We start from the raw sequence: 24,597 nt of genomic DNA, 5'->3' as shown, positions 1-24,597 counted from the left end.
GAGCTATTCATGTCCACCTAAGCCAGCAGTAGTTGTTTCTCTGTGCTCAGTTGTCTGCCCAGCACTTCTATGGGCTAGCCTTCATGTTCTCTGATGAGTGAGTACTTTTTAGTGTCAAGTGTCACAAGCAGGGCATACAATAAGGACTTATGCTCAGCACCACCCAGAGCAAGAGGAATAATCTTGCCAGGAGTAAGTCTATATTGTGTCCTTTCCTACGAGGTTTTGGTTATGAAATGGCACTGGTCATTTTCTAAGTTCTGAATGTAATCTACTCTTTTAAGACAAGATTTCATATAGCCCTGCATAACCTTGAGCTCTCCATGTAGCTAAGGCTAACCTTGACCTCCTGATCCTCCTGCCTTTGCCTTGCAAGTGCTGAGGTTACTAAGGTTACAGGTATGTACCAGTACACCAGCCCCCCTCTCCCTTTTTGAGACAGGTGACACCAGCATATAAATCTAACTGCTCAGAAGACTGGGGCAGCAGGCTTGAGAGTTTAAGGCCTGTCTGGGAAATGAGAGCTCGTTACAAATAAAAGTTAAAGAAAGAAAGCACAGTGGTAGACTTCTTGCCTAAAATTTGCCAGCGAAGGGCTAGAAGTATATATAGCTCAGGGGTAGAGCCCTTGCCTTGAAGGCAGGCACTCCACCAATGAGCTGCACCCCTAGCTCTTGCTTTTGTTTTTTAGACCATCTGTCTTTAGGATTTACCATCCCAGTATGGAGTCTGCAGGCTTCCCAGAGGGCATATGGGGTGTCTAGTTTACTACTTGAAAAGTCAGTGTGCCCTCTTGCCCACTGTTGTCCTTTAAAGATTTCAGGGTCTCAAGGTATGTGATCATGATCCTCTTCCTGGAGCTGGTCCTGGGGGGAGGAAGGGTTGGTCACAGTCTGCTGTTTCTGATCCTCAGAGCTAAGACCAGAAGAACAGAGCAAACCCAGTTTGCTGAACTCAGTTCCTGGTTTACTGCCGAGAAGGGAAACGGTTACTGATGTATTTCAGTTGCCACCGACTTCCTGTTCTTTGGATTTTGTCAGTTATAGTTAGGAGTTTCTTCATGTTTACTTACAAAGACTTTGGGAAACTGTGTGTTGAACAGGGAATCCCTCTCTGCCTGGCTCTGTGCCAGACACTGGGGATAGGCTCTGAGCAAAAGTTGGATTCTTGGCAGGATGTGCAGGCAGCCCGACTTGCCCAAAGTGCTACTGCATCCTGAGGGTAGGAGAGGGAGAGAGTACACAGTTCTCAACCCAGGCTGGGACGATGGATTGGTTCTAGGCTGAGCCTTGCTCAAGGTTGTGAACATGCCTCACATGGATATAGTACAAGAGTCCACAGGAAGCTCTGTATTATTGAAAGAACAAGTTCTTGATGTTTCCCAGTAGCTGTAGCTAAGAGGATGAAGCTTGGGAGTAAATAACAATGCAGTTGTGGGCTTAGAAGGGCATTATAGGAGATGAGGAAGATGCCCATGACCAAGAACGAGCTTGGTGATGAAAAGAAGATGCAGACTCAGGTACCCCAGAAAGTCTTTGGGGCAGGTGTTCAGGATTCCAGCTGGGCAGCTGCCAGGGTTTGGAAGAGCACAGAGTGGGCTGACATCTAGAAGCAACAGCTGACACACAGTTCAATACATTGGTGCCAGGTTTAAAATTTGACTCACTTTCCTTTAAAATAATCTCACTACACCAGGCTCTATGCAAGCTTGACAGTATCCCTCTGTTCAGCCCTATGTGGATGCTGGGTACATCTCCAGTGGTTTTAGAAGAAAGTCTTGGGAGTGTGGAGACATGTTGGCTCATCAGGATATAAAAAAAGTGCTATCTTAGAGCTTCAGGTACATGATCAGACCTCTTAGATTAGCCAGAAGCAAGACCCTCCCCTACTCTGTTTCCCTTCTTCCTTCCTTCCTTCCCTCCCTCTTTCCTTTCCATTTTTGAGACAAAGTCTTATGTTCTCTGCTGTCCTTGAACTGGCTATGTAGTCGAAAATGACCCTGAACTTGGAATCTTCCTGCCTTAATCAAGGGGTATGTGTGTGTGTGGTGCTAGAGATGGAACCCAAGGCTTTGTGTATGTCAGTGAAGCACTCTTAATAAGAGCACTTATAGCCCCTGATCCCTTTTGGTATTTGGAACAGGGTCTTCATAAGCTGTGGCCTTAGTTGGCCTTAAATGTGTGGTAACCCTCTTGCTTCAGCCTCCCAAGTACTAGGGGTTATAGGCATGAGCCACTCTAACTAGCCTGATTATTCAGAAGCCCTCAGTGAAATAACAGGCTCAGTCTGAACAGAGAACTAATTTGGATGGGGTCACCTATTTTGATTTCTGGACTTTTTAAAGGAAACTTTAAAGCCACAAGCAAAATATCTTTGGACGTGGCCTGAAATGACGCTTTAGTCACCCCACAGCAGTGTCCTGCTGCTGGCAAAACAGACAGTACCTTAGCAAGGGCTTCTGGAAGCTTGGGAGTTGTTACTCTAGACCATGCTTGTGTATACTTTTTAAAGGTGGGGGCTGCTTATGTGCTTCCTTGTCTTAGCCAGCACCCTCACTCCCAGCCCGGTGTGCAGAGACCTGCACTGGGTTTATCTCCGTCACTGCAAGTGTTCCCTGTTCCCTGCTCTGTTAACAGAGCTATAATTAACTCACAGGACGCCAGGCAGCCAGATTCGGCCAGGCGCCAAGAAATCAGCCCCAATTACTATATTCACATTGTCAGTAATGCCCACTTCACAGCTTCTGCTAATTTGAAATGGCAAGTTCCAACTTTCCATAGTCAAATTACCATTTTTGTACCGTTCTATTACATGGTGATATTTGTCCATTATTTGGGCTATGTAAACTTGGTATTATAACGACAATTAGTTGTTGTGCACTTTCTGAAATGATTTGCAATTACATCTCTTAAGAGGCAAACTCAAATCTGCTCTGTTGGATTGAGCCACATATTTGCCTTGGTGCCCCATACACGTCAGAAGTCAGACTTTCAGACAGTTCAAGTACCTTGAGATTCTGCAGTAAAAATGAGCCCCTAAGTAGAAGGAAGGGCGTGAGGTAGGAATGCAGGTCAGTCTATAGAGTGTTTGACTGACTGACAAACCCCGAATTCCATCTTCGGTACCACATAAAACAGGTGATCCCAGTACTTACGTTAAAGGCAGGAGGATAATGGTTAAAGGCTATACATGGCTACACAGCAAATTCAAGGCCAGTCTGGAGTCTGTGTGTGCCAGTTCACACCCCCGTGCATAAGCAGAATCCAGAGGAGGGCATCAGGTGACTTGCTCTATCAATCTCTGACCTATTCTCTCCAGCCAGTGTCTCTCACTGAACTCTGATCTAGGCTGGCAACCAGCAAGTGCCAAAAGTCCCCCTGTCTCTGTCCTCTGTAGACCTGAGGTTATAGCTGCATGTGCAGTGATACCTAGCTTTTCCCATGGATGCTAAGAATCTGAACTCAAGTCCTCACCTGTGTGTCATGCGCCTTCCTCTGAGCCATCTCTCCAGCCTCTTCAAGTATCTTTTCAGCACCAAAGTTTCCTGGTTTCCTCATGAAAATGGAGACTTTCCTTGCCTCTTTATCAGTTCCTTTGGGCCATCCCAGGAACTTGAGATCTGTGGCCCCAGGTACTATCAATGACCCAAGGCTATCCTTGTTCATTGGAGCCACTTGCTAGGTCCCCCTGCTTAATGGCATTTATGCCTGATTGGGCAGTATGGTTTTTGGTCACTTGTCAGTAAAGAAACTTCAGTAAGCGCCATAGCAATATCACAATGTCAGGATGTCAGGGCGCAATCAAAGGACAGTAGCCCTGGTGTGTTGAAATGAGTGCAGAAGCTTGGAGGAGGTGTGGAGAAACGTTTATAGCAATGCGACATTCCAGTGACATCCAAATGGCATTTTCATTATAGTTTATAAAAATCTCAGTGCACAGAGGATTGGAAATTAAAACATCCATCTGTGTAATGGCTGGAGGTATAGTTCAACAGTAAAGCACTTGCAAAATGTGAGCATTTAAGTTGAGGGGTCTGTCCCCAGGACTACACATACTGGGTTTGGGGTACAGAACTTCACTTGGAGAGGCGCTGAGTTTCATCCCTAGCACCTCAGAAAGCAAAGCTGAACCAATCCATAGGGTGTTCTCTCCCAAACAGATTATTTGAGAAACGTTGTTCACTATGTGTTATTTAACACCTTCTCTGTTTGAGTTTCATAGTAATATTTTGAATGTGTGAGAGTACATGAGTACCCTGGTATCTGTGCCCACGTACACATATGTATGGAGGCCAGAAGTTGCTGCTCTGGCTGCTGTCCACCTTGTCTTTTTGAGACAGATTCTTTCACAGGCCTCAGACTTGACTGGCTAGCCTAGGGAGCCCCAGGCATGCACCACACCACTGGGCTTTTTATCTGGCAATTCAGAGGGTACAAAGTCAGGTCCTCATGCTTGCATAGCAAACGCTTTACTGACTCTCTAACCCATCTTAGGAACTTATTTAGTGTCAGGCAAGGGGCTTGCTTTATCTTGCTAGGCAGTGGCCTACCAGCATAGCCACTGATGGTGGGACTTCTGAGAGGAGAGGGAGGAGGAGGAGAAGGTAGGACTCCCTAAAAGCCTTTACAGGCAAATGGGTCCTTTCAAGAAGTCAAACTCCCAGAGCCTTGAGTTTACGGTCTTCTCTTTATTCTCCCACATAGCTCTGGACTGGAAACCATAGCCCACAGCTACATGTTGCTGTCTGTGTGACTGAAACTAAGAACAACCTCCATGTTTGAAAGAGGACACTTGCAGAGCACTTGTCCAGCATGTACAAAGCTCAGGGTTCTACCCCCAGTACTGCCTAAACTGGGAGTGGTGGCTGACAACCTGTAGTTCCCAGTACTCCAGAGGTGGACAGCCTCCTCGGGGGTTTAAAGTTAGCCTCTGCTCCATAAAACATTCACGTCCAGTATGGGATACATGAGAACCTGTCTATCATTTGAGAGTATATGTACATATTTGTGTGAATGTAAATCACATGTGTTGGAGTGCCCATGGAGACCAGAAGAGAATGATGGACCTTTGAGCTGCATGGGAATTAAAGGCATGTGTGAGCTGCCCCTACCTGACACCGTCTTTTTAAAAAGGTGTTTGGGTGGGGGTGTTTTTACACTCACAGATTCTATAAACTTCTTTTTTTTTTTTTTTTTTTTTGAGATGACTGGATGAACATACACTTTAATGAGAACGGTTTCCTTAGTAAGAGCATCTGTGAGCTGAAGCTGTGGCATCAGGACTTCGCTTCCTGCTCCACAGGCTTCAGATGCCACTGCACGACCAACTCCCCAGTGCTCTTGAGGCATGTGCTGGACATGGTCTCTTCTGTGGGAAGTCCCTGTGGCAGCTTCAGGGGCTGGATGCGTATCAAGTGTTTAACCACTTTCAGCTTTGCATTCACCGATGGGATGTTCTTGTGAATTTGAGGGCTGTGTGCCTTCTGTAGTCCAAGCATCTTGATGGTATCTTTTTCCCAGTATGGATGCCTCTTTGTACTTCTTATTCTTGTGACAATGTACAGTTTGTGAGGGTTCTGGGGGTCCCCACCGTACTTTTCATGATCTTCAGGTTTAGGCTGAAACACTTTATCTGGAATTCTTGATTTGGTAAAAAATTTGTGACGAATCCACTCTGTACCAATGAGAGATTCTGCACCTTTCTTCACAGTCTGCAGTCTACATGGAGGCCTCTGGAACACGGAGTGCAGAACCCCAGCCATGGGTGTGGGAATTCTCTCTTCAGAGGCTCCACCAGGAGATCAGGGATGGGTAACAGCAATGGTGATCAGAGCGGACAGCATTCCAGCCAGGGCTACATAGCGGGAACCGGCGACCGCTGTGTCCACCTCTATAAACTTCTTATGTCAGTACCCAGGGTGTGGGCTGAGGCTGGGGCTGAGTGGGTGAGTGCTTGCCTAGCATGCATGAAGCCCTGGGCTCTGTCCCCAGCACGCCTACCCCAGCCGTGTGCAGAGCCACAGTTCTACTTTTCACCACATTGACGCGTGCCGTTCTGTGGTTTCAGGTGTGACACAAGACTACCATACTCCGTGTCTCACTTCTCATCACACATTGAGATGTAGTTAAAAACACTGAGGGGTGCAGAGGCAGGAGGATCTCGGAGTTCTAGGTCAGCCAGGGCTACATAGTGAGATCCTGTCTTAAGAAACAAACAAAAATAAAGTTTTATTGGAGTCCAGTTATGCCTGTTTGCCTCCTGATGGTCTCCTGGTGCCTCTTTCCCACAGTTGCCATGTGACCAGCATGGCTTACTATCTGACCTCTGTAGGAAGAACCTGCTGGCCTTCCTTTGTGCACATTCTCATCCTTACTTAAAGTTCCTGTACCAACAATCTGACTTGGTCTCTGCCTCCAGTTTGTCTCCTTTTCAGTCTGTCTGTCTGCACTCAGTCTTCCCAAGATGCCGTTCTTTCAGTTGTTACCCCTGATGACAGTCTACTCCTAGCACCCTAAATATGCACATTCCTGGGAAGTCTGGTCCCTGAATAATAGCACCAGTAATTACCAGGGTCCTAAAAGTCCTGCAGAAAAGAAAGTTACTCAACATGGGTTAGTCTGATACCTAGAAACCCACTGAGCAGAACAGTTTGTTTTTGTTGGTCTGCTCGAGTCCGTCAGTGAGGGATGGCAAACATACATGGTAAATGCCAGTCCCTACGGGCTTGGACGACCATTCAGCCTCTGGTGCCTTCTTACCTCTGCTGTAAGACTGCCTCATACCATATGTAGGTGGTGAGGGGACCCATGGCTTGATGAAATGTTATTTAAAATAAACAAGCAAGCGAGTGGGATACTGATTAGATTTGGTGGCCCTTGGGCTGTGGATCGGGAACAGTATGTTCTTTACCTGGGGAACTTGTTAGAAATCCTCAAGTCCTAAGCCAGCACGGTGTGCACTGTCACAGCTTCCCTGTGGAGCTGACTTTGCTGTGCTGGAATGTTTCTCTGCTTACTTACTGTGTGGGTCGTTGAGTCCCTGCTGCTGTCACTATGTTCTCTGTGGAGGTGTCAGCCCCACAGTGTGTATGGAGCCCTAGCCACCAATCTTGATCTGTTAGTTTCCTTGTCGCCACACCACAGCCATCTGTACACATCTGACTGTGTGTAGTGTCACAGTCCTGTGTCTTCTGTTGCCTGCTGCCTTTCCTCTGTGCTCATGGCTCTGCAGCTGGACATCGTACCCACCTCCGTGTTTCTGCATCTGCCGAAGTGCATGCTGACCATGAATGATAATATCGGTACTATTAGCACTTGAGGAAGCAGAAGAACTGAGCTGTGAGCTCTTGTGCCTGTGGTCTGTGGTCCACATGCTGTGTGATTCTGTGTAAGGAGGAGTGGGGAAGTGGAGTCAGCACCTCGGAGTTCCTGATTTTCCATGGTTCTCAGAAGTGCTCATGGTGGGAGGCCTTGCAGCCGTTTCCTCTCCTTACTCCACTCTGACTCAAGGATTGATTGATGTTTGGAAATTGTGACTCATCTTCTTAGGGAAGGAACAGGAAATTTTCTTCTCCCCTACCCCCCTTCCCTTCAAATAGGTAATAAATAAAGGCAGCTGACATCACACTTGGTGCAGTGGGGAAGCTTCAAGTACAGGGCTGGTTTTCATAATCAGACACTTCTTGCAGGAAAATACCAGAAGGAAACTTCTCTCTGTGTTTTTGCCCAGCCGTCTTAGTAAACTTGCAGAGTTGCCCTGTGGGTTTGTACCCTTCTTGGAGAGATCTTCAGGGAAACTCATGCCATGCAAGTGAGGCTCATCTCCTTTCTCCTTTAGGAAGAGATGTGGGAGTGGGCCACACTGCTCTGAGTTTCCAAGTGAATACACAGGGTGGTGAGTAATGATGGTTTAAACTGGTGCACGGTTCAGGTTTACATCATGAACTAAATACAGATTATCTGGACTCTAGGCTGAGGCTCAGGCTGGTGCCAGGGTGCTGGCAACTGTGGCTCTCCTATTTTGTTTCAAAGCATCAAGTAAAGTGGATGCCATTTGCTTCTAGGAGTCACCTTCTGGGGTCTGAGGAAATAGCTCAATGCATACGAGCTGTAACTGTGTAAGCAAGAAGACCCAGTTTGCATTGCTAGCACTCACACTGAACAAAGAATGTAGACATGCTTGTCTCAGTGTTTGTGAGGGGTGGACGAGATAGGAGGGTCTCTGGGGCTTGCTGATAGTAGCCTAGCTCTAGGCTCAATGTCACCAACCCTGTTTGAAAGGAATGAGAAAGAGCATTATAGAGCAGAACACCTAACATCTTTTCTTTTCTGGGCACATGTATGGGAAGACAGACAGACAGACAGACAGACACACACACACACACACAATGTTCTCATATCACTTTAGGGTTGGAATGCTCAAGTGTCTTAGATTCTTGATTGTAACTTGGTAACTCTGGAAAATAAACATTTCAAATTGTGACTCAAAGTGAGGTCTCAATAAATGGTGGCCATTGGAATTATTTTATTATTGCCATCCTTGTACTTGCCAGGCTTGATATCCAGTGTGTCACAAGAGGGACTGCTTTACTGGGGTTTGCACCACCTGCTGGGGTCTAGATAGGTGCTCTGCCATTAAGCTATATCTCCAGGCCCCCAATGGGGGATTCTAGGCGGAGGCTCTTCCACTGAGCCACACCCCCAGCCCCTCACTGGGGGATTCTAGGCAGGGGCTCTTCCACTGAGCCACGCCCCCAGCCCCCCATCACTGGGGGGATTCTAGGCAGGGGCTCTACTACCGAGCCACCCCTCACCCCCAGTCTTGCTGTATATAGCCGCCTCATGATGCTCACTGGTACTATTTTGTCTCCATTGTTGATAGGAGGACACTATGGCATAAACATTTGCAGAATTACTTGTGTCTGCCCACATACTGATCTATCCACTGTGTACCTTGCGTAACAATAAGCAACAAGCTATATGCTCCGTGGTCTCCCATGATGCTGTGGATGGGAGTCTCACCAAATAGAAGGTGAGATTACACAGAAATACTTGAACATAGATGTTAAAATGAAATATTCCACGTGCCTTGCCTGGAATCTTTCAGTCAGAAGCTAGAGGTATGACTTAGTTGTAGAGCACCTGTCTAGACTCTTACAGTGGGAGGGCTGGGGTATGGCTCATCAGCTAGCATGCAAGAGGCCCTGAGTTCTGCCTCCATTTCAACGCTGAAAAAAATGTAAAGAGAGAAATAGAGCCAATATGGTGGGTAGAAGTCAGTGTCTTCACCTCCTCATCTCTTAGCATAATATGTGCCACACGGAGCCTTGTTTTGAAATGAGGATTGTCATAGGATCCCTTCAACCATGCCCATTTTGTCTGCAGTCAGGGTTATAGGGCCTTTGTGACACTGGCCCACAGATGCTGACTGAGGTCATTTCCCTTTCTGTGTCAGGCTCAGCCTGTGCAGAAGCAGACTGCTTATATTTGGCACCAACTAACTTGTTGGGGAGTGACACCAGACACGCAGATTAGGATCTGACTCACAGCATATTTAGTTCAAAGAGGTCAGTTTTAAAAACTTAAATGGATTCTGAATCAACTTTTCTTTCAGAGATCCTTTAAAAGATTGGAATGGTACCACAAGATTTCACTAGTGTCCAGTTTGAGAACCAGCACCTGATGCATTTTAGATTCCTGTGACCTGTCAGTTAAGAATCAGGGTTCTGGGGGGAGAATTTCAGCATGGGCTCAGTGTCATGAACAAGAGTGTGCATCCTGTGCTAGACTCAACACTAAAATACGATTGGATGGAGGGAGATAAGAAAGGGTAATGGGAGGCAAAAATGTCAACATACATATATACATATATGGAATTGCCAAAGAATAGTGAATTTAAAAAAAGGGAACAACCAATTTGCTGTGAAGAGATATTTTTTAATGTTAGATTAATTCACTGAAATTATATAAATGATACTATTTTCCAAGACTGTTTATTAAAAGCAAGAAAAAAAATGCCAAACAGGTGTTATACACCTGTAATCGCAGGATTCATGAGGCTGCTATAGAAGGACCCCAAGTTCTAGGCCGCCTTGGCTACACAGCAAGACTATGCCTCAACAGTCCTAGTCCCCCAAAAATGACATGGAAAAAACCATGATATGACTTAATGTAAGAATCACACATGTTCCCTCAACCAAATTTAAGAGAAAAAGAAAAAGACCACACAAATGCATTCACATATAGCTAGCATAAGCAAATATTGAACAATGCATGACATGGTGTGTGTGTGTGTGTGTGAGAGAGAGAGAGAGAGAGAGAGAGAGAATGAGAAAGGGCACACTGATATGCATTTGACATGTGGAGATCAGAGAACAACTTTCTCTTCTTCCATTATGGATTCTGGGGATCCAACTTGCACTGTCAGTTTGTACAACAAGCAATTTCATCTCACCACCCCAACTTTGTTTTCTAAGGCAGGGTCTCTCATTGGCCTGGAACACACTAAGAAAGCCAGGGGTCTGCCTGTCTCTGCCTCCGCAGCTTTGTTACACAAATGTGATCCTCTGGGGTGGTTTGTTTGTTTGTTTTTAATGGACCAGGATTCTTGCAAGGCAAGCACTTTATTAACTTAAGCGTTTTCCCCAGTATTCATAAATGGAGGTTACCACAGTATGGACCACTGAGCGTTCAGGATCCTAACATGCTGTGTATTGACCATTGTTTGTGAAGGGTGATTCCATACTCTCAGTGTTAGCATCCTGTGTTTTAAAGTTAGTGCAGTGGAGTAGTGCCTTGCAAAGTGCTCAAAAGTGATTACAATTAGCATGGTGGTGCACACCTTTAATCCCAGCACTTGGGAGGCAGAGGCAGGTGGATTTCTGAGTTCGAGCCCAGCCTGGTCTACAAAGTGAGTTCCAGGACAGCCAGGGCTACACAGAGAAACCCTGTCTCAAAAAAATAAGGGAGCCCACTGTTGTGATATATTTCTGGAACACTTCCTGTTCAGGGTTATGTTGCTGTCTCGCCTTGTTAAATACAAGTGTTTGAATGTAAAAAGAGTGGCCCTCTAGAATGTTACACCCCAGAGGTAGGCAGGGGTATGGTACTGCAGAACTCAGAGATAAGAGCACTAAGATGAGGGGAGGGGAGGGGAATGGCCGCTAAGGAAGGGTGAGAAGAGAATGGCATTAGTGACATGGTGCTGCTGCAGAATTTGAGAGCATTGTGAAACAGCAGAACTCTGAGGACTTCATTCAGTGGATAGGTGGCCAAAAAGGTGGTTATGTGACCTGGAGTCTTTAATTATTGTTTGAACAGGTAACTACTCTTGTATCACTAGCGATTTGGTCCTTGTTGGAGGGGCTGGCAATACTGGGACTTGAATCTAGGGCCTTGTACATGCTGGCCAAGCACTTTCCACTGAGCCATGGTCTCCAGCTGTTGTAGACTGTATCTCCAATGTTTCTTTTTAAACTTTTTTTTGGGGGTACAAGTTCTCATTGCATTTCTGAGGCAGACCTGAAATCTGTAATTCTCCTGCCTCAGTCTCCCTGATACCTTTACTTTCAGAAAACACAGAGGTGGATGTGCGTGGAACAGTTAGGAAGCAGGGGTCACATCATTTCTGGATTGTCCTTTCTCCCATTCCCTCATCTCAACACCTGGTGCTGTATTCCCATGTCACCTTATACCATATTAGATTATATATATATATATATATATATATATATATATATATATATATATATATATAATTCTCTAAACGATTTGTCATTCTGATCATTTGCCCATCAGATACAACTCTCCTTAATGTGGGCATCTGACTAGTTTGAGCACAGAGCCCTGAATACCCCTTTCTCAGGACCAGCCACAGCCCTTCTGCTTTCTCGGGTGCTGAGAATCAGGCAGGGAAGGAAGCTCACGTCAAACCTCTAATTATTTCTGTTGAAACTGATGATATTGAGGGTGGAGTGCACAGCTTCACCCTCTTTGTGTGCATGTCTCTTTTCCCCTTGTACAAGAAGTATATTCTTTCCTGTCATGTTTGTTCCTGCTTGATTGGGGAAGCTGCTGTTTTCATTGTTTAATTAATGGGAACATGTTCTCTTTAGGATCTTACTGTGGGACAGGTTTTCTGTTTGAACGTGGTGCAACGTGTGGACCCTTTTAAGCCTAGTCACATGCTTTACCTCTTTATAGGGCAATAACCAGATTCATTTTGCAACTCCTTTCAGAATAACATTGTTCTTTAGCTATTTAATAAGATTTCACCACCACTGAGATGCCCCAGGTTGGCACAGCTGCTTCACAGCACACAGTCCCTTAAAGTACATTTTGGGAAATGTTTGTAGCAAGTTTCCTTCATCCTAGACTTCAGTCACTCACTGTGTACTTGAAGGCTCTTCTTAGTGTCTATATATTGTAATTTCTCTTGGATCTGTTTTATTTGTAGTAAAGCTCTTAGTGTTTGTCCTGTCCTATTTTAGGTTTTGCTAAGGAGATTCATGTGTAAAGGGACCAATATTAAATTACACGACTAATTTGTGGGATCCCTTTTCTTAACAAGGAGCTGTGGCTTTGGAGAAAACTTAGAAAAGCCCCTTAATATGTTTTCTTCTTCCTGCCTCCTCACCCCTCTCTCTGGGTGAGTGTGGGTGTGCTCTAATGAAATCTCATTATAGCCCAGGTTAGCCTCAAACTCAACTGTCCTTCTACCCCTGCCTGGGATTACAAGTGTGCTACTATGCATGTCACAAGGACAGGGTCATAGAAAGAGAACCGCGTGGACCAGAAGAGATTCTTTCCCTAAACAACTATGTAGCTTTGACTGTTTGGCAAGGTAGAGCCTTCTTCTTCCCTCCTGGTAAATGTTCATTTGTGGCTGCACAGTTCAAACAAGGAACGTGAGCAAGGCATCTCAGTGTAGTGGGGGAAAAGCCTGAGGTGGCCATGGATGGAAGTAAAGGATGAAGGTGCTGGGCACAGGGGAAGCTCAGCCCTCTGGCTAGGGCTGTGTGGGTCTCTGTGTCAGGAATCCTCAAGGGATTAGGTTTGCAGGGGTGGCAGTGAGGAACAGAATTGGCATTTGGAGAATTTGAGAATATAGTGGGTTATCCAAGCAGAGCTAGATGACAGGCCAGCCCTCAAGCATAGAGCTGTGAATCTGGGTGTAATGTGGGAGGTACTGACTTGGAAACAGGTGCCGTCCATGTGCCTTTGTCACCCCTGTCCATCGATTATGGGAAATTCAAGGTTTCTGTGAGTACCCAGCTCAGTACACAAAACAACGACACTCTTTAAATTCTGTTTAAATTTATTTTTATGTGTATGGGCCAAAAGAGGACATTAGCTTCCCTGGAACTGGAGTTACAGATGGTTGTGAGCCACCATGTGGTTATGGGAATTTAACCTAGACCCTCTGGAAGAGCAGCCAGTGCGTGTGCGCCCTCGCCTTCTCCCTCCCCCTCCCCCTCCCCCTCCCCTCTCCCCTCCCTCTCTCTGGTCTAGCTGTGTTAGCTATAATCCTCATCGTTAGTCTTAGGTGAAATTGTCGTTTGCACAACCATTTGGGAGGTGAGGCCTATGGCAGCGCCACATGGAAATTCACAGTGCACAGGATCATCTGTTCCTCTAGCCCCAGATCAGCTGTTATTCGAACAAGGGAAGCTGTATATTTTTAAAAGCAGCCAAGACTAGCCACACTTTGAAGTATTGCACAATCATTAAAAATCATGCTGGTGGCAAGTCTGTAGAACAGGCAGCAGGATAAGGAGGGGAGAAAACAACTTAGGAAGTGCATGAGAGCGTTCTCACAATCCCAGAAGACATGTACTGGAAGAAGCTGTGGCAGAGTACGGGCTGGGTCCCTTAGGGGCAGTACCACAGCAATTTCCTACCCTATGCTTTGCCTACTTTAAAAGTACTGTCATAACAAATACTATGTTGGTCACCAGGAACAAAATAAGCAGTTGTGGGGCTGGGAGGATGGCACAGTGATCCAGCTGCTTGCTGTAGAAGCATGAGGGCAGGATTGTGGGTCCCTAGCACCCACACCAGTGTCAGGTGGGCTCCAAATGGGGAAGGGATTCCTAGAGCAAGCTTGTTAGCTACACTTGCTGAGTCAGAGAGTTTAGGGTTCAGGGAGAGACAGCCATAGTAAGTATAGTAGAGAGTCACCCAGCACAAACATCTGCCTCTCTGTACTCACATATGCATGTGTAATGTGTGCTACATGCTAGACATTACACATGCTAGACACAATTGAAAAGGAAGAAGCCCTCCCAACAGAGCATCCTCCTCCCTTCAGCAAGGAGCTGGCTGTCTAATGAACTGGAAAGACAGCTTTTAGAAATATTTTCCTGCAATTCACCTGGCCTCCAAACACCATCCTTCACTGGGCATTGCACACGTGTGTTTAGGATGTACACACTTAGCACACAGAACCACAGTGTTCCATCCACTGAATTTGTTGTGCTCTTTTGGTTTCTCTTACTTTATAAAGAAAAGGCCCAGCACTTGCCTTTGATTCCAGCACTCAGGAAGCAGTGACAGGCTGGATGGATCTCTGTGAGTATAAGTGATCTCTGTGAGTACAAGTCCTGCCTCATCTTGTGACAAGTTCTAGGCCAGCCAAGGCTGCATATGAGAGTTTCCAAAAATAAAACACCTTGTTTTGTTGCCAGCACAAGATCGAGCTAGTCAATATCCTAACATGGAAGGAGGAGAGCCTTGTAAGTCCCCTCCCCTGAGGAAGAATGAACAACTTATGGCTCCTGGGGAGGGAGAAATACTCTGTAAGAGTGTGGCCTCTAATAAGTCAACTGCTACAAATGGATAGCCCCATGTCTGGGAGTATAGGGTCAGCACAAATTGGTGAGTTTTTTAATTGAGAAAAAAAAAAAAAAGAGAGAAAAGGAAACAAACAAACAAAAGAGGACGTGAATTAGAGAGGAAGTAGGTGGATCTGGGAGGAATGTGGGGCATAAGATTAAAATACATTATATAAAATTTCCAAAGAATTAATAAACTATTAAGGGGCTTGTTTGTTTTTGTTTTGAGGCAATAGTCTAGACTGGTCTCAGATTCCCTTAGGATCTGGGGTTGACTTAACTTCTGATGCTCCCCTGCCACCACCTTCAAAGTGTCAGGATTGCAGGCGTATACTACTACACTCAGTTTTGTCAGTGCTGGGTATCAAACCCAGGGCTTCATACGTGCTAGGTAAGCACTCCACCATAAGCCAGCTTCTTATTTAGATGTTGATATGGAAGTTTGGTCTTGATTTCACTGAATGCTGGTGCACTTGCGGCGTTGTTGTTGAGGGAATGCCATTCTATGGAAAGTAGAAGGCAAGGATTGTCGACAGGGGCTGAGCTGCGTCTTGATACTGAGTTAGCCACCACCCTCCCCCACCCCAGCCCTTTTCTCCATTTGAAAATAACAGCCAATTATTTGTTACTCAATCAGCAGGAACTATTATCTTTATAGAAAAAAAAAAAAGACTTTCCTGGAACCTAACATGAATCCTCTGTAACAGTATATACCCATAACTACTGACAAGTCTCTACCATCTAGAGCCTGTTATCTTGGTAGGACCTTATTTAGTCCAAAGTCACTTCACCTCAGCAACTGTTACTGTTTGAATGTGGGACGGCCTCACCCCTACCCCACCCCTCTTCCTGTGTTGGAACACTTGGTCTGCAGCTGGTGATGCTGTTTTGAGAGGTTGTAGAACCTTTGGGAGGTAGAGCCTTTTTTAAAGGAAGTCATTCTGTGGGGAGCAGGGCAGGGGGCCTTGAGTCTTAAGGGCTCATGCCACCTCCCAACTACTCTGCTTCCGTACCACTGAGATCTGAGGAGGTGAGGAGCCCCAGCCACATATCCCCGCCACTAAGCTTTCCTCGTCACAAGCCAACCAGTCCTTCTTCCCTTGAGCTGTTTCCCTTGAGGAATTTGGTGGAGCCTGGGATGTAGTTGGGTCATTATGGAGAAATGACAGAGCATGGACCCCTGTCGGGTTTTGTTTTATTAAAATCACAGTAAACAGCAAATTAGCTTGGATAAATCTTTTCACAGATAACTCAGAGTGCAAGGCATAGAAAGTGTTTGTCAGGAGACTGTAGTTAGCAGTTAACTGTAGGGATCCCTCTCCTGGGTTTCTAGTTCACATTTTCCCATTCTCTAGTGTCCTCATACCTGGTAGGTACCACATAGTCATAGCTGAGAGTCACACATCAAAGGGCCAAGACTGCCCAGGCTCCACTTACTGTATGACCTGGGACAAACCTCTTAACTCTCCGTGCCTCAGGCATTGTCAGCTGGCCACACTGGGGTAGCCTTGTGGATGAACTGTATTAGATTAAATAGAGTATTCAGAATAACACCTGGCCCATGCTGCACTGCTGTTTGTCATTGGCTTGGATATTTTGGTGCATAAAGTACATCCAGGAAGGAACCAGGGATATAGTTCACCTGTAGAGCACCGACTTAGCATGTACAAAGCCCTAGGTTCAATCCCTAATACTCATATTGCGGGGGTCTGCATGTATTTGCAAGAACATATGTGAATATGTGTCTACATAAATGATTGCATACATAAGTAAGGTTTTATGGGTGACACTTCTATAGAGTTCTCACCTTCTCTGCCTCTGAGCCCTTCCTAACTTGATAGTAGCTGACAAAGATGAGACTGCCCCAGCAGAAGCAGCCATTGGCATGCTTTCTGTCCTAGACGTCCTCAGAAATGGCAGGTCTGGAGGTGAAGAATCATATCCGATTCAGCTTTGGGGGTTTTACCCAGAAAACATCCAAAAAGAACAAAGCCACAGTTCTTGCCAGGTCTCTACAGGAGCATCAGTGAGTCTGCTCTGCTAAAAAAGTTCATGAAGAAGGTAATTTCTGATCCATCCATGGTAATGACCTAGACTTTGTGAACTGTCATTTAGGAACAGGATATGATTCTAATGCATCCTAATGTGGCCTGAAGTACATCTGTTGGGACCTCATAAGAGTAATATGACTGGATGTAGTTCATCAGAACCTTCGGACTTTTGGCCTAGGGCTTTGTACATGCTAGGCAGGTGCTCTACAGTTGAACTATATTTCTGGTCTCTGGGTGTGCTTTATGTGCCAGTATATCCAAGCCAATGACAAACAGGCAGTGTACCACGAACCAGGTGCTATTTGGTCTCTCACTGAATCCTTAGTTCACCAACTAGGGTAGGCTGGCTAAGCATAAGCCCCAGAGATCCTCCTGTTTCTGCTTTCCCAGTGTTAGGGTTACAAGTGACCACTATCAAGCTTGGTGGATTTTATGTGGATTTTGGGAATTAAGCTCAGGTCTTCATATTTGTTTGTCAAACAGGTTACTTACTGAGCCATCTGCCCAGTCCAAGAGTTAAGTGTTTAATTGTGCCACAGAAGCTTTGGGAGCTCATGTTTTCTGGAGAAGAAACCGCCTATCTCCCTACAGGCAACATAGCACAGTGATCCACACTCAAAGCACTGAGAACATTTTTTTCCCCCCCGAAAAGTGATTTTTGAGGCCATGAATGAGGATTTCTGATCTTTAGTGGAAGTTCATGGAGGAAGAGAATCTGATGTCTGGACATACTGGAATGTTCTAGATACTGAAGAGGAACAGAGACATACCCGTAGAAGCTCAGCCACTGTCCAATGATAGGACAAGACCAGCCCTTTTTGGTTGTAGATCTTGGCTATTGTACTTTTACTCTTACTGTGACTTAGGAAAAGTTGTCATGCCTTGTTCTGGTGTGTGTGTGTGTGTGTGTGTGTGTGTGTGTGTGTACGTACATGCACCAGTGTGCATGCTTTTATACATGTATGTCATACCATGTATGCAGTCAGAAAACAACTTAAAGGTTGAGCAACTTTCCTCCTTCCACCATGCGGGTTCTGGGGATCAAATTTAGGTCATCCGTCTTGATAGCAAGCACCTTTACTCACTGTGTCATCTTCATCTTGCTAGCCTATCTGCGTATTGTCATCTAAAAAGCAGTTTGATTACCTTATTAAGAGATTTAGAGCAGTCTGTCCTGGAGTGGAGACAGATCTGCAGTCAGGAGCTATATGATATGAGCTTGTCATGTGAACAGTTCTGGTCACCTAAAGAAAGTAAAGGTCTGGGATACCTCACCTGCCAAAATAGTTAGGAAACAAGCATTGTACCCAGGAAGGCATTTCTATATTTAAGAAATTGAGGTGGCCCACTCTGAAAAATCTGGGTCAGATGCCAGGAGCTTTGGGTCTCTAGGTGCAACCAGGACATGTGTGCAAGCAGATGCCTACTTTTAAAGGAAGGACTTTGCAACTATGTTTATTCAAATCTAATGCAAATAATGTAGAAAATGCCGAAAGGGTGTCTAATCCGTAGTCTCATTGGCAAATCTTGCCAAGGAGATCTGAAAACACATCCCCGAAAAGATAGTGTGTAAGTCTTAGCTATTATATTCTTCTGAGTTGAGCTGCCCCATGAGTGGTGGTCCACCTTGGGTTGGGATGTCTTTGGAGACACTAACCTGGACATTTGGGGTTTTTCCACTGATCTGGAGCTTTTAAGTCTTAGAGGACACAGCTAAATAGCTTTCCTTAGCCTGTTGTTCTTAGGGTAGCATCTGTGCTAGTCTTCAGTCTTGCCTATCTAGGATACTACATATATGGTAAGCCAGAGACAAAGATATGGACAGAGCTTTAAGGACTGCAGAGCTAGTATACAAAAAGCAAAATCATCTCCCTGAGAGCCACTCCTGCCCTACAAGGCATAGAGCCCAGTATGGCCAGCTTCTTTCCCATTGCTGCCCAGAGATACTTCCCGCCTCACCACAGCTGGCCTATTGGACTTCTGAGATCTTTAGTCACCCATAGAGGCTATAACCACAGGTGATTTTATGGCCTGTGATTTGCTTCTTTTTATTCTTAGAAGGGAAAATGAAGCTACCTGTTGTTTTGGGCTCTTTTGTGTCATCTGCTGGGTCATGTAAGTGGGGAATACTCTGGAGAAAGTGAAGGGTGTTGGGAGAGGAGATCTAGCGTGTGCTAGACTTCAGAGGCATGAAGAACTAGAAGCAGCATATATAAACATTTTTATTTATGGATTGAAGGAAGAGAGAAAATATGAAAGGGAATGCAGAGGAAGGGTTTTGTAAGTGAGCAGGGACCTTCCCTCCCTTGTATGTACCAAGACCTCTGGCCAGTTGGCCCACTGTGGAAGAAACCAGAATGAAAGAGAAGTAGTAAAGAGAAGAGCTATCACTTGGCCCTGAAAGGCATCCTCTTTGTTATGTCTCTGCATCCAGGAGGCAGCTGGCCTCTACTTCAGTGTGTCTCTATGAGTGTCTTCAGGGACCAAGCAACATGAGCACAGCTAGAATAGGAGCTAAGCTCACTCTCATGCATGTTGTGGCATGGTCACATTTGTGTTCCAGAAAGCCCTGCTCCCCTAATTTATACAAGGGCAGGTAGACATGATCAGCCAAGCTGCGACAGAGTTGCTGGATATCACACAGCTGTTGCCACCTCCCTGGCACACCTCAGTGTCACCAAGGGCCCCAGGCCCTGTCTTCATGGCTCTCAAGTCCTCACTGAAGCACAGTCAAGAATGGAAGGCATGCCTAGCTCTCCAGAACTGCCCTGGTTCTACGAGTGCCAGCAAGATCAGCTCCTTGGGGCCTAGGCCTGTTCCCCAGCCAACGGCCCCTCCTAGTCCTTGCCTGGGGAGTGGTGTGCCTGGTGTATTGACACATGGTTGGCACAAGAGCCCTGTGTCTGGAAGTTTAGTCGTTTCTCCTGTCACTCTTCTCTGAAAGGCAGTGTTAGAAATAGCTGTAGTTTTTTATTACCGTCTGGTCTGGTCCCTCAGGCTGAATTCTGCAGTGTGATGGATGTGCACTCGCTCTCAGTGCTGGGGCTTGGATGATGGAATCAGATGATGTCAAAAGATCAATGCAGCAGGAATACTCTGAAACCTACCTGAGGTCTGGAGTGCTTGTATAGCCTGCATGAGGCCCTAAACACTATCCCCACCACTGAATAAATAGGGTGTGACATGCTTGTCATCTCACCATTCTGGAGGTAGAGGCAGGAGGATCAGAAGTTCAAAGTCATCCTCTGCTACATAGAGAGTTCCAAACCAGTCTGGAATACATGACACCCTGTCCCACCAACAAAAACTTAGGCTGGAATTCTTTTTAAAGGTGCCAGTGACAGTTTATTCAGTGTCGTCCAGAGCCTTCACATGGAATGGATTTGTCACATCCCCACTGGTCCTGTTGCATAGCCCCAACCCTAGATACCTTTGGAAAAGGAGTTATTTGGAATCTTTCTCCATTTAACACCTTTGTGATTTAGTGTCTCTTCCAATGACTAATACAGCCCCAACAGCTTCTAAAACCATACCAGCCCTAAGATGGGCTGAGAGCTTGAATTCTGTCTTTGTTGAGAAAGATTTTAAACTGCAGGTTTTAGAAGCTTTCTGAAAGTATTGCTTGTATAATATTCGCTGAACACAAATTCTTTTGCAAATAATGGCATTGTAATGGTTCTAAAGAAATAAAGTGACTTGCTCAGCCTGGGTGTTTATCTTAAATGCTGAAAAGCTACAAACACAGGCTCTGTGAGCTGTGTGCATTTAATTAAACCATATCCCTAACATGCTACATGAAGGGGTGATTTGTGTATCACACTCTGAAAAGATCCATAAATTGTCCCTAGAAACACACAATCAGGACTATTCCTAGACAAGTTTTTCCTCTCCAGATCTCTTTCCTTATATGGAACATGAAATTGTAGGGGCTGGGATACCCAAAATCCTTGTAGTTAATAGCTCTCCAGGGTGTCTGCAACTTGGAGTAATCAGAAGTGGTGGGGTTTTATCCTTTGTTTTCTCTATCTTCACATAAAACAAAAGGAGTAGAAGACTGTACTTCAGTGATAGAGCCCCTGCCTAGAATCCCCCAGTGAGGGGCTGGGGGTGTGGCTCAGTGGTAGAGCTCCTGCCTAGAATCCCCCAGTGAGGGACTGGAGGTGTGGCTTAGTGGTAGGTAGAGTATTCATTTAACATGTACAAGTCCCTGGTCCATCTCCAGTGTTGCATAAACAAACAAATCAAATAAGGAGAATATTTTCATACCAAATGCATATCAAGAAGTGGGCACCAGGAGACCTAACTCTGTGGGCTTCTAGGTCTATCTAACTAGTTCACCATCTCTGTTGCTTGCTGCCTTTATTTTTGCTGTTTATGGTGCTAGGATGGAACCCATGGCCATGTGCATTCTAAGCAAACTCTGACCTCTAAGCAACAAATCCCTCCTCCCCTGTGTGTGTGTGTGTGTGTGTGTGTGTGTGTGTAGGCCAGGAAGAGTCTAAGATCCTTTGGCCTCCAGGTTGTCCTTGCCTGATGCCTAAAAGGGATACAGGGGAGTGTTGGGTGAAGGTTCATCCTGTGGAGAGACACTTTAGAGGCTGACCTTGGATCTGGAAGTGCCTGTTCCTCAGCTATGTTGCCTTGGGTTGGGCACTCAGCTCCCACTCCTCTTTCCTCGGGAGTAAGGGGCTAGGGAAGCTCCCATAGACCCCCTAGTTTGTTATAGCAAGTCCTGCCGAAGACTTGGCTGGACTGAGAGATGATCCCAAAGGCACTTTAAAGAAACAAACTGTGAGCCAGGCGTGGTGGCACATGCCTTTAATCCCAGCACTTGGGAGGCAGAGACAGGTGGAGTTCTGAGTTTGAGGCCAGCCTGGTCTACAGAGTGAGTTCCAGGACAGTCAGAGCTACACAGGGAAACCCTGTCTCAACAAACGTAAGAAAAAGGAAGGAAGGAAGGAAGGAAGGAAGGAAGGAAGGAAGGAAGGAAGGAAGGAAGGAAAAGAAAGAGAGAGAGGGAGGGAGGGAGGAAGGAAGGAAGGGAGAGAGGGAGGGAGGGAGGGAGGGAGGAAGGAAGGAAGGAAGGAAGGAAGGAAGGAAGGAAGGAAGGGAGGGAGGGAGGGAGGAAGGAAGGAAGAAGCAAACCAACCCCGGTGGCAAAGTGACATGTGCTCTGTAATTCTAGTGTTTGGGAGGTCAAACAGGTGGATCATGAGTTCCTGGCCAACTTGGACTACATAGTGAGGCCCTTTCTCAGTGCACACATAGAACAGGCTGGCAGAGTATTGCCTAGGATGTACACAGCTCAGTGTTCGACCCCGAGCACCACATAAACCAGGGGTGGTGGTGAATGCACGTAAACCTAGGAGAAGGATCAGGAGTTCAAATGCGCACTTGACAACATAGCAAGTTGGAGGCCAGCCTAGGCTATATGAATTGTTTACAAAAGTGGGGGCAGAGACAACTTGAATTGTTGAGCTCAAAGTATCACAGATGATCCCCAAGTCACACTTCCAGAAGTCACCTCTGTTTAGGAAACTAGGATCCTCTCTGTAAGAGCCCTTCACTGCACGTCCACCTCCTCAGTGTGGGGGTTAAAGAAACCCACAGGTCTTAATAGCTGAAGGGCTGAAGACATCCCAGTCCCTCCAGCACTGTGGAGTGTAGCCTGAAATAGTTGGAAGCTGAAGTTTGGTCAGATCAAAGAAACCCAAACTTCTAAAAATACCAAATTAGCTTTTTAAGCATAGTTTCTATCTTTAGTTGAAATGTGTGCAGTGTGTACTTCTAGAATGTTCTTACCCATATCCAGAGAAGTTAGTATCTACCTGGAAAAATGAGGTGTTTGGCCTGCAGTAATAACTAACTCTTCAGCCATTGACTTCCCCTCAGCAGGACTCAGGATCCTGCAGGATAAATGGGGCCTTCTCTCTCCTTCTGAATCTACCATCACTGTACTAGGACAGGGCTTTCCTTTGCTTTTTCTCTTCTCTTCTCTTCTCTTCTCTTCTCTTCTCTTCTCTTCTCTTCTCTTCTCTTCTCTTCTCTTCTCTTCTCTTCTCTTTCTCCCCTCCCCTCCCCTCCCCTCCCCTCCCCTCCCCTCCCCTCCCCTCCCCTCCCCTCCCCTCCCCTCCCCTCCCCTCCCCTCCCCTCCCCTCCCCTCCCCTCCCCTCCCCTTCTTCTCTTCTCTTTAAATACTGCTTCCTTCCCCCGTGTGGATATGCATGAGTGTGTGCTCTGTACAAGGCTAGAGGAGGGTGCCAGGGGTTCTGCTCTACCACTTTCTGCCTTATCCCCTTGAGACTGTGTCTCTTACTGAACCTAGAGCTAGGCTGGCAGCCAGCAAGCCCCAATCATCTTCCTGTCTCTGTCCCTCACAGCATTGGAATTACAGATGTGTACAAGGCCACACCTGGCCTTGGGCACTAGGGATCCAAACTCAGCTCCTCATGCTTTTGCAGCAAGTGCTCCTACCCACTAATCTGTCCCCCGACCTAGTACCGTGTAATCATATAATGATCTTTGAGTCTGTCTTCCCCTTTCTCGTAGTGGTGCCATCTTTGAGACCCAACGTGAAATGACATGTTTGAGAGCATTCAGTTTGCAAGTCATATAGCTCAGCAGGCTTATTCCTACCCAGGGCAGACTGAAATATTTGTATTTGGGTTTCAAATGTGTTCTGTGATGTGTATGCAACAGATCGGCCCTCTTAATTGCTGTGCTTGTTAACATTCAAATGAGGTTTCAATCTGGAGCCAGAATTGAATGACAGTTGCAGAAAGTGGCCCAGAATCTCACTGAGTGATGTGGGGCAGGCAGCCGAGGTAGAAAACTCGAGACAGACCATTCTCAGAGAAGTCGGCAGACTTGACTTTCAATACTTCCCTGACAGACACTTGCTTTAGACAGAGCTTCATGCCAGGTGTCATATGTGGGCTGCTCAGACCCCACAAAGGCAGCCTCGGGTAGCAGCAAGGGGCCATGCCCCCAGCGTGGCAGAATCAGCCTCTGAGAGTAGACAGACTCCAGTCTTTTGTCTTTGCTTTGCCAGTTCCTAGCCAGGACCAACCATCCTGAGGTCAGCTGACTTCCTTGGAGTTTAGAGGTGCCTGGGCTGTCTGGGGGACTTCGGGTGGGATTTCTGCCAATTTTGCCTACAGTCAAAGGGAAGTATAATGGGCAGTTTGTCTTAAGCACCTACTTTGTGTCTGGCTGATCCCTGCTAAGGATGTCAGTGACCGCCCAGGCTAGACACTTCTCTACTATGTGTCTGAGGACACTGAGGTCAGACAGCCACTGTCCTCACAAGCCTGTAACAAACCTAATCCGAGTCTGAGTTCACTGACCCCCAGCATCACACGCCTGCCACCATGCCTGACTTCCCTTCAGCTGGCTGTGTTATTCAGTTCTGCATTTCCCAACAGCTTGCCTAGGTAGAGTTGGCTTGCTGTTGCAAGCAAGGCAGAGACTAGCCCCTCCCTGGGTGATTGTAGGCAGGTGCTCTACCTCTGAGCCACACCCTAAACCTTTTATGGCTTTAAGGTTCTGCCATTTTTAAAGTTCTGCCTTTTATTTTTGGCTTCTTTCCTTGACTTTAAAAGTGATGCTTGTGTTCTGGGGACTACTTTTCAGGCAACCGAAGTCTGCAGTTGTACATTCTGCTCTGTTTTGGGGAGAGAAGCAGCAAGTCATATCACTTGACTCTCACCCCGGCAT

At 46.1% G+C, this 24,597-nt stretch overlaps 1 protein-coding gene and 1 pseudogene across 13 annotated transcripts in view; one reads left to right on the top strand and one right to left on the bottom strand.

Annotated features, from left to right (window-relative positions):
- Window positions 1-24,597, top strand: part of Cux1 (cut like homeobox 1) — a 318,232-nt gene that overhangs the window by 102,634 nt on the left and 191,001 nt on the right. The window lies entirely within an intron of this gene.
- On the bottom strand, window positions 5,208-5,877 carry LOC110293815 (large ribosomal subunit protein uL30m pseudogene; annotated as a pseudogene).

This window comes from Mus caroli, unplaced genomic scaffold (genome assembly GCF_978045245.1).
Source record: "Mus caroli unplaced genomic scaffold, Mus_caroli_1 scaffold_4, whole genome shotgun sequence".
Lineage (NCBI taxonomy): Eukaryota > Metazoa > Chordata > Mammalia > Rodentia > Muridae > Mus > Mus caroli.
This window is presented reverse-complemented; position numbering and strand designations above follow the sequence as displayed.